The sequence below is a fragment of the Ornithodoros turicata genome, chromosome 10, assembly GCF_037126465.1.
Source record: "Ornithodoros turicata isolate Travis chromosome 10, ASM3712646v1, whole genome shotgun sequence".
NCBI classification, from domain to species: Eukaryota; Metazoa; Arthropoda; class Arachnida; order Ixodida; family Argasidae; genus Ornithodoros; species Ornithodoros turicata.
Genome location: NC_088210.1, coordinates 34,066,333 through 34,081,639, shown reverse-complemented (window position 1 = coordinate 34,081,639; position 15,307 = coordinate 34,066,333).

Genomic DNA, 15,307 nt, shown 5'->3' with positions numbered 1-15,307 from the left:
AACTTGTAGAGCGAGCGCCGACGGAGATGTTTCCAACAAGGTATGCTTTGTTGTCGTTGTTCTTTTCGTTTGTTTGTTCAGAAAGCTAGCGAAATACAACAAATAATAGTGAGTTTTCTCCTTTTTTTTTTGTTTTAAAAATCAATCAATCAATAGTGAGTTTTAGTATATCCTACGCTATCGCCTTCGGGTACGTAAGGGACAGCGTGGTGGTTCTGCGCAATGCGCAAAGGTCGCTTTATGTACATGAAAGAACTGATGTTCTGAGGCTGCAACAACATAGAAGGGACAAATACATACAAAGCCTCACTTTGCCTAAGAAATTAACGATGAAAGATGAAAGTCACTGAAAAGGTTAGCCAGCTGTAGGACCCGGCGATCAAGAAGATGTGGGTTCGAGTCCTACAGCTGGCTAACCTTTTCAGTGGCTTTCACCTTCGTCGCTTTATGTTCTGCGCACGCGCAGAACACCTGACGTACGCTAAGGCGGTACCGTACGCTATACTAAAACTCCCTAATCTTAGCGTAGAAAGTTTGGACTAGTTGGTTTGGACTATGCATAACGACGAAATAACCGTCCTGTACTGTCGCGCGTTTCCTCTGATCATTTCTTCGCGCATGCACAACACAATAATAATCACGCGATATGTTTAAAGTCTCACATTCTACACCGGTTCGCCCGAGAAGAAGGTCCCACGCAACAGCCCCCATAATGGGAACCCCGTAAGTGGGCCCCATTTACAAAGAGACCCCCGAGCACACTTCCGCGAGTCGTGCGAAGGGAAGGCACGTAGTAATTTTCGTCTGGCTCTTTTCCTAAAGAGAGGGCTACGTGATGAGGGCCACGCACCCAAAAACGACACTCGGGAGAAAACAACGGAAGGTGAAAGGTAAATGGACCGGGATGTCAACCGTCGATGAATGAGTGTGGAAAACCACGTAGACGTGACGAAAGCTTGCATCATATGCCGCGTCGTAACTTTCAAGGGCGGACGTAATGCCCTCTTTGTTGACACGCAGACTTTATACCTAATTGGAGGCCACTTGGCTAAGTGTGTCATCACAGGCAGGCGTTACCCTTGAAGTCGGCCCAGGACGCACATTTCCCCAGGGCGTTAGTCGTGACGTTGCCCACATACGTGAGGCCGACAACGGCAAGCCCTTTCAACATCACCACCACCACCACCACAGGCAGGCGTCGAGGAAGAGAGACGACTCTGCTGAAAAGAGAGAGAAAAAAAAAGTGTTTCTGCTTCGCGTGTGAGTGAGATCGTATTAAATTTCGCTCAAATGCGGGAGATGAGGAAGTAAAAAATATGCAGATGTTGAACACTGTACACTTACAAATCGAGTTCTTGTGTATGCATTGCATGTTTCTTTTTTTTTTTAATTTTCCCTTTAACGATATCTTTCCGATATGCTTCGGAAACATCCTTCAATCAATCTAAGTCGTATTTTAAGACAGCAACAAATTCGTTTAAAAAATCCGAGCAGTGTATACCCTTTGTTGCCACTTCCCATTCCAACTTTTATAGCTTTCCGATATGCAAAAGAACATTTTCTTCGAGTTACTCTTGGAATTTTTTTCGCTTTGGTATAATCTAATCTCCCTTCATCACCGGAAACATCCAGAAAAAAAAAAAAAAAAAGAAGTTTCGCCAAAAATTGGTTTCGCTGGTGAGTTCACCGAACAAATACCGCCCCAGCTGCGGCGAATCGCCCACCTCATCGGCTAATGTATGTGTCCGTGAGTCCGAACAAATGTCAGGCCGTAATCGAGACGTATATATCGCAATATATATCGCAAAAGATTCTGCGGTGTATTCCAGCACTACGAGCACTGCGCGTTCACACTGTGAGTTGCGACTATGGCACTGTGACTGTGGATTGCACCTACACGGTAAACTGAAAAGCACCCTTATGGGTGTAAATGGCTTGTCCTATAACTCACACCACTTTTTACACCGTATGGTCTGGAACACTCTTTTTAGAGGGTGTATTCTGTGTAAAACACCCTTCGAAAGGGTGCTTTTTCTTGAAGATGCCGTGTTTTGCACGTTTTATACATCCTTTTAGGAGCGTGTTTAACAATCTTACACCCCCTAAAAGGGTGTTTAAAGGGTGCAAAAGACGGCATTTTCAAGGAAAAGCACTCTTTCGGAGGGTGTTTTACACAGAATACGCCCTATAAAAAGGGTGTTCCAGACTATACGGTGTAAAAAGTGGTGTGAGTTATAGGACAAGCCACTTACACCCCTAAGGGTGTTTTTCAGTTTACAGTGTACGTATCGTGGCCGCAAATTGCGCATATGCGAATTTCGAATACATCTTGGGAATATTCCTTGCTACCGCGACCGTAGCCTCCATGAAAATTTAAGAAAAAGAAAACATTCCCAGGCACGAACGCTGTCTGTTGGCAGAGGCCGTGATTGGTTCAAATTTGTCGTTGTTTATTCTTACCGTTTATTGCATTTATTATACTGTAGACGCAATAAATGAATTGTTGTTTTAATGTAATCGCGTGTATGTAATAATAATTACGCATGCGTGCTTCTATTATGTATTTATTATATTTCATTGTCTATGTTCATTATTATTTGTTGATCATACGACGAGGAGGAACAGCTGAATTTGCACATCCACGAGGCAATCCGACAAAGGCAGGCGCAAACGCAATCATGAGGTCAGCCAGAAAGCGAGTCAGCTGCCAATAAAGTCTCGTGATGTACGATAACGCGGCTTATCTTATCGCGAGACATGCAGCAGTTTATTTGGCACTTACGCTGACCCGTACCAGAGGTGGGGTTGCACCGGCCGCGAAGCAAAAGCCCAGTTACAATTATCATATTGAATCACTACAGCTCGGGGAAATAGCGGTTACCGAAATGAGGTGTCTTTTTTTTTTTTGTTAGTGCCGCCGCGTAGCAACTGCGGCCATGAGTGGCGTACAGAAGAGGTATCTAACAGAAGAACTAAGTTGAACTGATGAGTTCGAATTTGGAGGATTAAAACGGGAGAACGAAGCACCTGAACAACGCATTTAATAAAACAATCTATCGTCCATGTGAGTATACACTTGTTCGGGTGAAAAAAAAAATCCATGCAGCGTCTTGGGCCGACTTCATAGAACGACACTGGTATGAGGAAAACCTGGACAGAACAGTCGGGATTCTCGGTGTCTTTTTCACAGTACAGGACAACTTATTTCATCTGGGGGAAAAAGTCAACCGTGGAGTAGCGAAAAAATCAATCAAATCAAAGTTTGCATAGTGCGTTCTCTATACGATGCGTTGGCACAAACGGAACAACCTTTGCTTTGCATCTCCTCCAGTTTCTTCCACAGACAGCGCATCCGGGGGATCGCCTCTTTGAGATAAGACAAGCTCGAAACGGAAGTCTATCTTAGAGCGGCAGAGATGAAGCAACGGTTTCGATGGCCAGCCTAACACGGCGCGGAGAAGACAAAGCTGTGAGAGCACGGCTTGGGAACGGACACATACAGCTTCCAAACAATTTAGTCGTAGCGGAGCTCTGTGATTATGCCCCGAACACTGGAATGCATGGAGGGCTTGAAACCTGTTCGAATCTCACGGACTGTGCTGCCTCAGGTTTTCTGTATAGGCTTTCCTGGCAGAGTGCCCCTCTCTCAATCTTTTCAACTTAGGACGAATAAATGTGCCTCCGTTCCTGCTGTCCTCTCTCCGTCTGTTACTCCGCTCAAAGCCACAGTTGCCTCGCGGCAATCAAATCAAATAAAAAATCAATCAAAAATCAAATCAAAATCAAAAATCAAATCATCAAAACAAATAAAAAATCAATCAAAAATCAAATCAAAAATCAAATCAAATCAAAAATCAAAATAAGAAACAAATCAATCAATATCAAATCAAATCAATCAAAAAATCAAAACCAAAAAAGAAAAAATCTAAAAAGAGAATGAATGTGTTTTATTTTTAAATACCGTGTTAGCGCCACGAAGCAACTGTGACTATGAGCGGCGTACTGACGGAGGGAGGACAGCAGGAAGGAGTGCTGGGGGATAGGAGGGTTAGTATGCGTCCTGGGCCGACTTCGGGATGAACTGTGGCGACATTCGTGCGGGACACTCAGGGGAAAAAAAAACTCGATACGAACCCGCGTCACCTCCCCAGTCTCTTGGCGAGGAAGGCTATCATCCTAAACACTACGCCACGCGAGCTGGATTTTGGGGTATTGGCAAACGGCAGTATCAATCGATCATTCTTTATTTACATTGAAAGTATTCGTTTCCTGATATACAGTTCACTGATGGCGAACTAAATTGGCAGGGTCAAAGTTTTGTTCCGGGAAAGTGCAATTACTTTTTTATTATTATTATTATTATTATTATTATTATTATTATTATTATTATTTGGGGAGGAGCCTCCACAAGCACTTAATGGTCTGTGGAGTTCGCCACCACCCCTTTCCCCTCCACGCGCTTTCATTATCTCCCTCTGCCTGATACTTGTTGCTTTTGGCACACATCAACGGCGTACAAAAAAAAAAAAAAAAGAAGAATGGAGACATTCGTTACACGTGCGCGCCATGGAAACCAAGCCACAACGCAGCACAACGCATACACCACATATACTACGTGCTATTAATACCACAGCCTAACGAAGTTTTTCACTGAACTGAGCAAAGAGAAACCTGTTTACGACAGCGTTAATACGGTCCTCAGAGATAATCAACCCCCGCGCATTATACTTTACTCCAGCGCCAATATGATGCAGACTCGGTCAGAGTCAACCGAATGTTTCGCATCGTCGAGTTAACGTACGGCAATATGAAACTATTCATAGTATCATCCCTAGGGATCTGTTACATGTTCTTCATTCGATGAAACGAGTTCCAGCGAAGGCCGGAATTAGAAGGCAAGGTATATAGGGATGCTGCTTACAGGTTGCGACGAAATTGTGCTTCTGCATGGGGAACCTGGGAAACTTCATTCGACCACGGTGCACGGTTCTTTCGTAAAATTGGAGGTGACTTGTTCGTAAAGTATCCGTGCGTAACTTTTTACGGCGGAAACTATTAACGGGAAGGTCTCAGGAAATCGTTCTGGCTGTATCCCAAAACCCTCGGTTTCGGAGATGCAAAGCCAGTTTATATAATCTAAAGCTAATAACCACCACCTTCGTCATCTTTCTTTCATATGTAAATACTTACCGGAATGAGTGTACATAATACTGACTATAGATATAACCTGTACATATTGTAACCACGGTCCATTGATACTCTCTCTGGTCACGAAACTCCGCCGGAGAACAATAGGTCAGGTTTGCCTAGGGCAAACCTGTTGCAAACCTGATTGTAGTAGTAATTCTTAAAATAAATATAGATCATGCCAAAAGCATTGATTAACTGATTGGATGCTTAATGGCGCAACAATTGACAAAAGGAAAACCAATATATTCGCTGGTGCAATGTTAGTGATGAAAAGGTTGTGACATCGCAATTTTTGTGGCAGGTGATTTTTGTGTGAACAGAATTGTACGCGTCAGACTCTATGCACTTGAACTTTCAATACAGTATGCTACTCGGGACTCATAAAGCACCGCAACTTTCAAAACATTGTGCTATGTAAGTCTCATAAAGCACCCGCCTGTAACCTCCATGCACTTGAACCTTCAGCATGTGCTACTTTGTGCTCAAAATGCACTGCTAGACACCTCTGTACACTTGAACTTTTAATACATTGTGCTACTCGGGACTCATAAAGCACCGCAACTTTCAAAACATTGTGCTATGTAAGTCTCATAAAACACCCGCCTGTAACCTCCATGCACTTGAACCTTCAGCAGGTGCTACTTTGTGCTCAAAATACACTGCTAGACACCCCAGTGCACTTCAACTTTCAATACATTGTGCTACTCGGGACTCATAAAGCACCGCAACTTTCAAAACATTGTGCTATGTAAGTCTCATAAAGCACCCGCCTGTAACCTCCATGCACTTGAACCTTCAGCAGGTGCTACTTTGTGCTCAAAATGCACTGCTAGACACCTCTGTACACTTGAACTTTCAATACATTGTGCTACTCGGGACTCATAAAGCACCGCAACTTTCAAAACATTGTGCTATGTAAGTCTCATAAGGCACGCGCCTGTAACCTCCATGCACTTGAACCTTCAGCATGTGCTACTTTGTGCTCAAAATGCACTGCTAGACACCTCTGTACACTTGAACTTTCAATACATTGTGCTACTCGGGACTCATAAAGCACCGCAACTTTCAAAACATTGTGCTATGTAAGTCTCATAAAGCACGCGCCTGTAACCTCCATGCACTTGAACCTTCAGCATGTGCTACTTTGTGCTCAAAATGCACTGCTAGACACCTCTGTACACTTGAACTTTCAATACATTGTGCTACTCGGGACTCATAAAGCACCGCAACTTTCAAAACATTGTGCTATGTAAGTCTCATAAAGCACCCGCCTGTAACCTCCATGCACTTGAACCTTCAGCATGTGCTACTTTGTGCTCAAAATGCACTGCTAGACACCCCTGTGCACTTCAACTTTCAAAACATTGTGCTATGTAAGTCTCATAAAGCACCCGCCTGTAACCTCCATGCACTTGAACCTTCAGCATGTGCTACTTTGTGCTCAAAATACACTGCTAGACACCCCTGTGCACTTCAACTTTCAATACATTGTGCTACTCGGGACTCATAAAGCACCGCAACTTTCAAAACATTGTGCTATGTAAGTCTCATAAAGCACCCGCCTGTAACCTCCATGCACTTGAACCTTCAGCAGGTGCTACTTTGTGCTCAAAATGCACTGCTAGACACCTCTGTACACTTGAACTTTCAATACATTGTGCTACTCGGGACTCATAAAGCACCGCAACTTTCAAAACATTGTGCTATGTAAGTCTCATAAGGCACGCGCCTGTAACCTCCATGCACTTGAACCTTCAGCATGTGCTACTTTGTGCTCAAAATGCACTGCTAGACACCTCTGTACACTTGAACTTTCAATACATTGTGCTACTCGGGACTCATAAAGCACCGCAACTTTCAAAACATTGTGCTATGTAAGTCTCATAAAGCACACGCCTGTAACCTCCATGCACTTGAACCTTCAGCATGTGCTACTTTGTGCTCAAAATGCACTGCTAGACACCTCTGTACACTTGAACTTTCAATACATTGTGCTACTCGGGACTCATAAAGCACCGCAACTTTCAAAACATTGTGCTATGTAAGTCTCATAAAGCACCCGCCTGTAACCTCCATGCACTTGAACCTTCAGCATGTGCTACTTTGTGCTCAAAATGCACTGCTAGACACCCCTGTGCACTTCAACTTTCAAAACATTGTGCTATGTAAGTCTCATAAAGCACCCGCCTGTAACCTCCATGCACTTGAACCTTCAGCATGTGCTACTTTGTGCTCAAAATACACTGCTAGACACCCCTGTGCACTTCAACTTTCAATACATTGTGCTACTCGGGACTCATAAAGCACCGCAACTTTCAAAACATTGTGCTATGTAAGTCTCATAAAGCACCCGCCTGTAACCTCCATGCACTTGAACCTTCAGCAGGTGCTACTTTGTGCTCAAAATTCACTGCTAGACACCCCTGTGCACTTCAACTTTCAATACATTGTGCTACTCGGGACTCATAAAGCACCGCAACTTTCAAAACATTGTGCTATGCAAGTCTCATAAAGCACCCGCTTGTAACCTCCATGCACTTGAACCTTCAGCATGTGCTACTTTGTGCTCAAAATGCACTGCTAGACACCTCTGTACACTTGAACTTTCAATACATTGTGCTACTTGGGACTCGTAAAGCACCACAACTTTCAATGCAATGTGCTAAGTGAGTCTCGTAGAGCACCTGCCTGTAACCTCCATGCACTTGAACCTTCAGCATGTGCTACTTTGTGCTCAAAATGCACTGCTAGACACCTCTGTACACTTGAACTTTCAATACATTGTGCTACTCGGGACTCATAAAGCACCGCAACTTTCAAAACATTGTGCTATGTAAGTCTCATAAAGCACCCGCCTGTAACCTCCATGCACTTGAACCTTCAGCAGGTGCTACTTTGTGCTCAAAATGCACTGCTAGACACCCCTGTGCACTTCAACTTTCAATACATTGTGCTACTCGGGACTCATAAGGCACCGCAACTTTCAAAACATTGTGCTATGCAAGTCTCATAAAGCACCCGCTTGTAACCTCCATGCACTTGAACCTTCAGCATGTGCTACTTTGTGCTCAAAATGCACTGCTAGACACCTCTGTACACTTGAACTTTCAATACATTGTGCTACTTGGGACTCGTAAAGCACCACAACTTTCAATGCAATGTGCTAAGTGAGTCTCGTAGAGCACCTGCCTGTAACCTCCATGCACTTGAACCTTCAGCATGTGCTACTTTGTGCTCAAAATGCACTGCTAGACACCTCTGTACACTTGAACTTTCAATACATTGTGCTACTCGGGACTCATAAAGCACCGCAACTTTCAAAACATTGTGCTATGTAAGTCTCATAAAGCACGCGCCTGTAACCTCCATGCACTTGAACCTTCAGCATGTGCTACTTTGTGCTCAAAATGCACTGCTAGACACCTCTGTACACTTGAACTTTCAATACATTGTGCTACTCGGGACTCATAAAGCACCGCAACTTTCAAAACATTGTGCTATGTAAGTCTCATAAAGCACCCGCCTGTAACCTCCATGCACTTGAACCTTCAGCATGTGCTACTTTGTGCTCAAAATGCACTGCTAGACACCCCTGTGCACTTCAACTTTCAAAACATTGTGCTATGTAAGTCTCATAAAGCACCCGCCTGTAACCTCCATGCACTTGAACCTTCAGCATGTGCTACTTTGTGCTCAAAATACACTGCTAGACACCCCTGTGCACTTCAACTTTCAATACATTGTGCTACTCGGGACTCATAAAGCACCGCAACTTTCAAAACATTGTGCTATGTAAGTCTCATAAAGCACCCGCCTGTAACCTCCATGCACTTGAACCTTCAGCAGGTGCTACTTTGTGCTCAAAATGCACTGCTAGACACCCCTGTGCACTTCAACTTTCAATACATTGTGCTACTCGGGACTCATAAAGCACCGCAACTTTCAAAACATTGTGCTATGCAAGTCTCATAAAGCACCCGCTTGTAACCTCCATGCACTTGAACCTTCAGCATGTGCTACTTTGTGCTCAAAATGCACTGCTAGACACCTCTGTACACTTGAACTTTCAATACATTGTGCTACTTGGGACTCGTAAAGCACCACAACTTTCAATGCAATGTGCTAAGTGAGTCTCGTAGAGCACCTGCCTGTAACATTCATGCACTTGAGCTTTCAACATCGTGCTAATCGGAACTGATAAAGCACCTACCTACAAGCAGTGATGGGCAAAGTACCTCAAAAAGTGTACTTGACGTCAATGGTACTTGAAGTACAGTACGGAGTGCCATAGTGTAAATGTACTTGAAGTAAAGTACAAAGTACTGGGAAAAGTACTTGAAAGTACGCCTCAAGTACATTGCAACGTTCGCATAGCGCCGCGTATCACCGTTTGGTGCTGACCAAACCTGACAAAGTGATTATATTTTGATCTGCTCAATGCCAATACAAACATCTTTTGCAATGGTAGCTCAGAAGTACAGCTTGTTAATGCTTACTCATCGGTATGAAGTGCATGAGATAGCATAATTTCCGTTTATATCTGCAGAGGCAACAAGTTGAAAGTATTCTTATTTCCCGATCTATTCATCCATGCATCTCTTGCTATACTATGAAAAAGGACAATTCCATTTTCTTGTAAAAAAAAAAAACACTGCCCTTGCAGACACGGAACGTATTGGATATTTTCCGGGGTGTTTTCTTTTCTTTCTTTTTTGTATGCCCAGTTGGGTACTTGAGCACCTCATGGGAAAGTAGTAAGTACCAAAAGAAAAGTATTTAAAGTATACTAGAAAATACTAAATTAGAAATGTACTTAAGGTAATGTTCTCAAAGTAGTACTTGGTACTTCAAGCACTCCCCAGCATTGCCTACAAGTCAGTGAACTATAGAACTTGGGTATGCCGCGCGACTGAGGGCACATTAAGCGCATGCCAGACACCTTTATGCTCTTCAGCTTTCAGTGCATTGTGCTGATCGGGACTCAAAAAGCGCGTCAACTTTCAGTACATTGTGTTACATCGGGCGCATGAAACACCTTCCTGTAAGCTTCATGCACCTACAATACACCCCTGTGCACTACAGCCTTTCGCATGTCATGACACTGAGGGCTCAACGAGCACCTTCCAAACACTGCGCTAATCAGGATTCATAAAGCTTGGCAACCTTCAATACATTGTGCTGCTTTTCTGGTCATACAGCACATGCCAGACATTTATATTACTTGACAGAGACTCAGTATCTAAATGTGCTCTCGTGTTTCAACCACGATCTATCATCATGCCGACGGTGACACTTCAGAAAACGCACCCCCAACCCGTCTGTGTGTCCGTATGGATGTGTGTGTATACGTAAAAATTGCGTAAGTATACACGCGTGATACATGTCAACATGTGAACTAAGCCAGAAACAACGATGACGCCACATTTCCGGAAAACACCCCGCGCGACGTAATCACGGTTTAGAGGTCATAGCGGCTAAGATTTCTCCCTTCGGGTCAGCTGAGCACGCCAGACAGCGTGGAAGCTTTAATGGTGTATAACCGCCTCGGAAGCGCCCTTCTCAACTATAGGACGGTGGCTTCCCACGCGAAGGCATGCTGGGCTCTGCTTTCGCTCAAGGTATACGCGGATTCATCAAGAGTCACAGATGATGCCGAGAGTAAAGCGATAATAACTACTAATAATAATTCGAAACAACTTTGACGACATTTGTACGCTACACAAAAACGCGAACAATGAGAGCGCTTTATTTTGGCGACGTTGAGCGGAATTCCAACGGGTAATACCACTGCTGGGTGTAATTTTGTGAAAAGTACAATGACAACCCTCACGATGAGGGTCGTAGTCCTACATTGTCCTCAGAGGAGGGGATACATTTATTACAACAAAGAAAAAAATGTGGAAAGGTCAGCCAAACAGTATGTCGGCTTGCTATTCCGCAAACAAAAGAAGAAAGAGGAAAGAGAAGAGAGAGGTAAGCAGTGCTTCCAGGCAGCTTCCAGGTAGCTTCGCCGCGTGGTTACGTCAGCATAACGTCACTCAGCCCCCAGTGGCTGCAAGATTGGTCGCCATGGTGCAGGTCTGACCCCCCACACTCGTTGCATTCACCGTTCATTTGGTGTTCCTAGGTGATTGTAGTCTGTGCGTAGGTGCAAACTCCACGGCGGCAGTCAAGCCTTTTTCAAGCTGTAGTCGTGTCGTAGTCCGTCAACTGCATACACCGTTGGAGATAAGGAGAACGCTATTATTTTCGCTTTCTTTTCTTTTCTTTGTCTTCCCCTTTCCTTTTCTTCTTTTCCTTTTCTTTCCATTTTCTCCCATTCTCTTCTCCTGTTCTTTTCTTCTTCTCCATTTCTTCCCCCATTTTTCCATGTTTTGGAATAGTAAGCCGACCTCCGTCTGGCTGACCTTTTCTTTCTTTTTTCTTAATAAACATATTCCACCACCACCCGCAAGAGCGCGCCTGGAGAAACACTGCAGCGCCACCACGGAGCGCAATGTCACGTGGCCAGTCTTAACAGCCAATAAGGAAGCAGAGTGAGCGTAATGGGTTACATTATCTCGCACAGGAGCGAGCGTGACCTCTCTGTGTACAGCCATCCTATTTGCGGCGCAGTAATATTTTGAGAGCTGACGAACTCAGATTCCTTTTCCCTAAGTTGAACGCGACGATAGTGGCTTCTAAGACGCTCGATGTCAGTGGAGAAACTCCAGCTTGCAATGTCCGTACTGCCTTTCTTATTTTCCTGTCGGTCTTAGGAAGCGTTTATACCGCGACATGTTTCATTCGGGTGTCTTCCAGGAATTGCCGGCGCGAACGGGAAACACGCTTATTCAGGTTCGACGCTCCGAGCTGGAAGAAGACATAAGACACCCCCATTCCGGAGCAACCCTTTCGCTGAGTCACACTCGCTGGAAGAGGAAGCCCACGGGAATACAAACGACATAGCCTTTGTGAATGGAACAGCGTGCTTCGCAGGAAGGCTTCGCTTTCCGACACATTCGCGGAGACGGAATGGGGGCCGTGTCGGGTGTCGGCGTTCACACTTATAGTCACGAATGCCGGATGTGAACTCCCACGCGCTAAAGTGCCCATTCATACCAACGTAGGGCTTCGCGACGCAAGCATTCTAACCACAACGAGTGATGTCGATGATCGACGCGTTTATTAGGAGTACTGTTAATAGAGAGTTTTAGTACATCGTACGCAAAGGCGATAGCGTACGTAACAGATAGCGTTGGTGGTTCTGCGCACTGCGCGAAGCTCTCTTTCTGTTATGGGCGTGCGCAGAACCATCGACGTACGCTATCCCTTACGTACGCAAAGGCGATAGCGTACGATATACTAAAACTCTCTAATAAACGTTACTGTTACGGAACGGAGTACTGTTAATAAACGTTATTATTACGGAACGGAGTACTGTTTGATATACACTCTTAAAAATGAACTTCACCGCATAGCACGCTGCTAGCCAACCATCGTCTCGAATGATATCGTTATCTGCCCCGATTTGTTCAAAACGGGAGGCGTATACGCCTTTTCTGTGACACTTATGTTCTTCACAATTGTCACAAAAAAAGGCGTACGCCCCCCCGTTTTCAATAAATCGGGGCAGATAACGATATCATTCTAGATGATGGTTGGCTAGGAGCGTGCTATGCGGTGAAGTTCATTTCTTTAATAATACTAATTGGGTGTTTACGTCGCGAGGCAACTGAGATCATGAGCGACGCCACAGCGGTCGGTCTGTGGATTGCTTTTGCTCACCTGAGGCTTCTTTAACGTGCGATGAAAGCTCATCACACGGCACCCCGTATTTAACGTCCCTCGCGGAAGACGGCGTGTCTAAGCAACTTGTACCCTGCCACCAAGTTGCTGGCGTCCTCGGCCGGGTTCGAACCCGCGATCTCGGGATCAGAAGGCGAACACGCTACCGACTGAGCCACCGAGGCCGGTGAAGTTCATTTCTAAGAGTGTATATCAAACAGTACTCCGTTCCTTGTCACGTCGAGACTGGGAGGTACCCGGGTTCGAATCCCGGTGCCGGCTGTGCTGTCCGGGGTTTTCCTCAGACGCTTTCAGACATATGTCGGCACAGTTCCCTTAGAAGTCGGCCCAGGACGCACATTCCCCCAGGGCGTGAGTCGTGACGTTGCCCACATACGTGAGGCCGACAACGGCAAGCCCTATCACCACCACCACCACCACCATCATTTCTAAGAGTGTAGATGTGGTTTTGTTGCAGAACTGATGGGAGGAACTGTTCTTCCACGCGCCGTTGTTGTCGATAGCACGCTGAAGACCAGCCCTATACTAGACAAACCCTATACAGTTTCGAACCCACAACCTTGGAACCAGTGAGCGACCACGTTATAGCTTAAGCGCGGAAAGACCTGACAAAAGTCACGTATATAGACTGTTACGTTCCCGTGTCGCCACTGCATACATTTGCTTTGGGATTGTGTCGAGGAAAAGAATAAACGGTATACGGTGGAATAGACACAACGACAGCACTCGTGTCGCCCGGTTGTATATCGGCTTGTTTGCCGCACTGCGTGACCCCCATGTGTATATATCACCCTAATCAAAGGAGCTTATACAAAGGGAGGGGAATAATGCATTAGCTCGCTCTCATTAAAAACTGTACTCGCAGTATATGTTCTAGTGTTCAACAGTCACGTCGCCGGTGCCTTTGAGATTTAAAGGGTGTCACATACGCAGCGCGTCTTCGTGTTCTTTACAGATTAGAAAAGCGGGCGTCGCGTATTGTGTTACGTTTGTCGTTCTCCGATTCTCGCCACTTTGGCTTTTTCTTTTCTTTCTTTTTCTTCTTTTTTTTTTGCGTGTCTTCGCCGCATTGCACGCTCCTAGCCAACCATCATTTCGAATGATATCGGTACCTTCCCTGATTTGTTGAAAACGGGGGGCGTACGCCTTTTTTGTGACAGTTATGAACAGCATAAGTGTCACAAAAAAGCCGTACGTCTCCCGTTTTCAACAAATCAGGGCAGATAACGATATCATTCGAGATGATGGCTGGCTAGTCCATTGTTATAAGAGTGTACCTTTGTGTGAGAACTTTGCTACCCACGATGCGGACTTACTGTTGTTGCTGCTCGCATATACTGGCAAGATGTGAGCTTTTTCTCTTCAAAATTCCAAGCACAAAAATTTGTACGTGGACACGGAGCATGCGCAGAGACGTCGAACCTCTTCAACAGTCACGACCCCCCCCCCCCCCCCCCCCCCCCGCAAGCTCCAACACCTCCCTTCTGCCTGCAGACAGCAGTTACAATTTGACGCCGTACATAGCACAGCCCTCCCCCTTTTTCGTTTTTCTTTCCTCCTCTCTCTCTCTCTTACGACACGCATACCATGAAACACAAGGATGTAAAACATGCGAGAGAAGCAAAAGCCACGTGCTCAGAACTTTTTGCTGACCTCACTGGTGCATCGCAGCTTAGCAGACTGTGACGTCACTCCGTGTCTCACAGGGCCATATAAATCATCCCAAGCAGTACCTGGAATTGGATTGCACTGTTTGGGTTATGGATTGCAGACGACTTCGGGTGTCTCAATGGATAACTAACCCTTTGGTTCATCCGAGCTGCCTGCGCTTGGCAGTAAGGGCGCCCGCTTCCGTTCTGTGACAAAAAAAAAGAAAAAAAAAGAACAAAGGATATTGTATTTGTACTGACTAAGCAATGCGTGAAAAGGTACACTCTTAAAAATGAACTTCACCGCATAGCACGCTCCTAGCCAACCATAATCTCGAATGATATCGTTATCTGCCCTGATTCGTTGAAAACGGGAGGCGTACGCCTTTTTTCTGACACTTATGCTGTTCATAATTGTCACAAAAACGGCGTACGCCTGCCGTTTTCAACAAATCAGGCCAGATAACGATATCATTCGAGATTATGGTTGGCTAGGAGCGTGCTATGCGGTGAAATTCATTTTTAAGAGTGTAGGGAAATTTCGTGGCTTATTCGCGTGGGCGTCACCACGTTAGTCGAAGGGAAGCATTACTCCTCGCTAACGAATTTTGCGGCAATAATGTCGTTATTCATCCCATTCACCGTTCCTTTGGAGTTTCTAACTTCCTTCACTGCGTGAA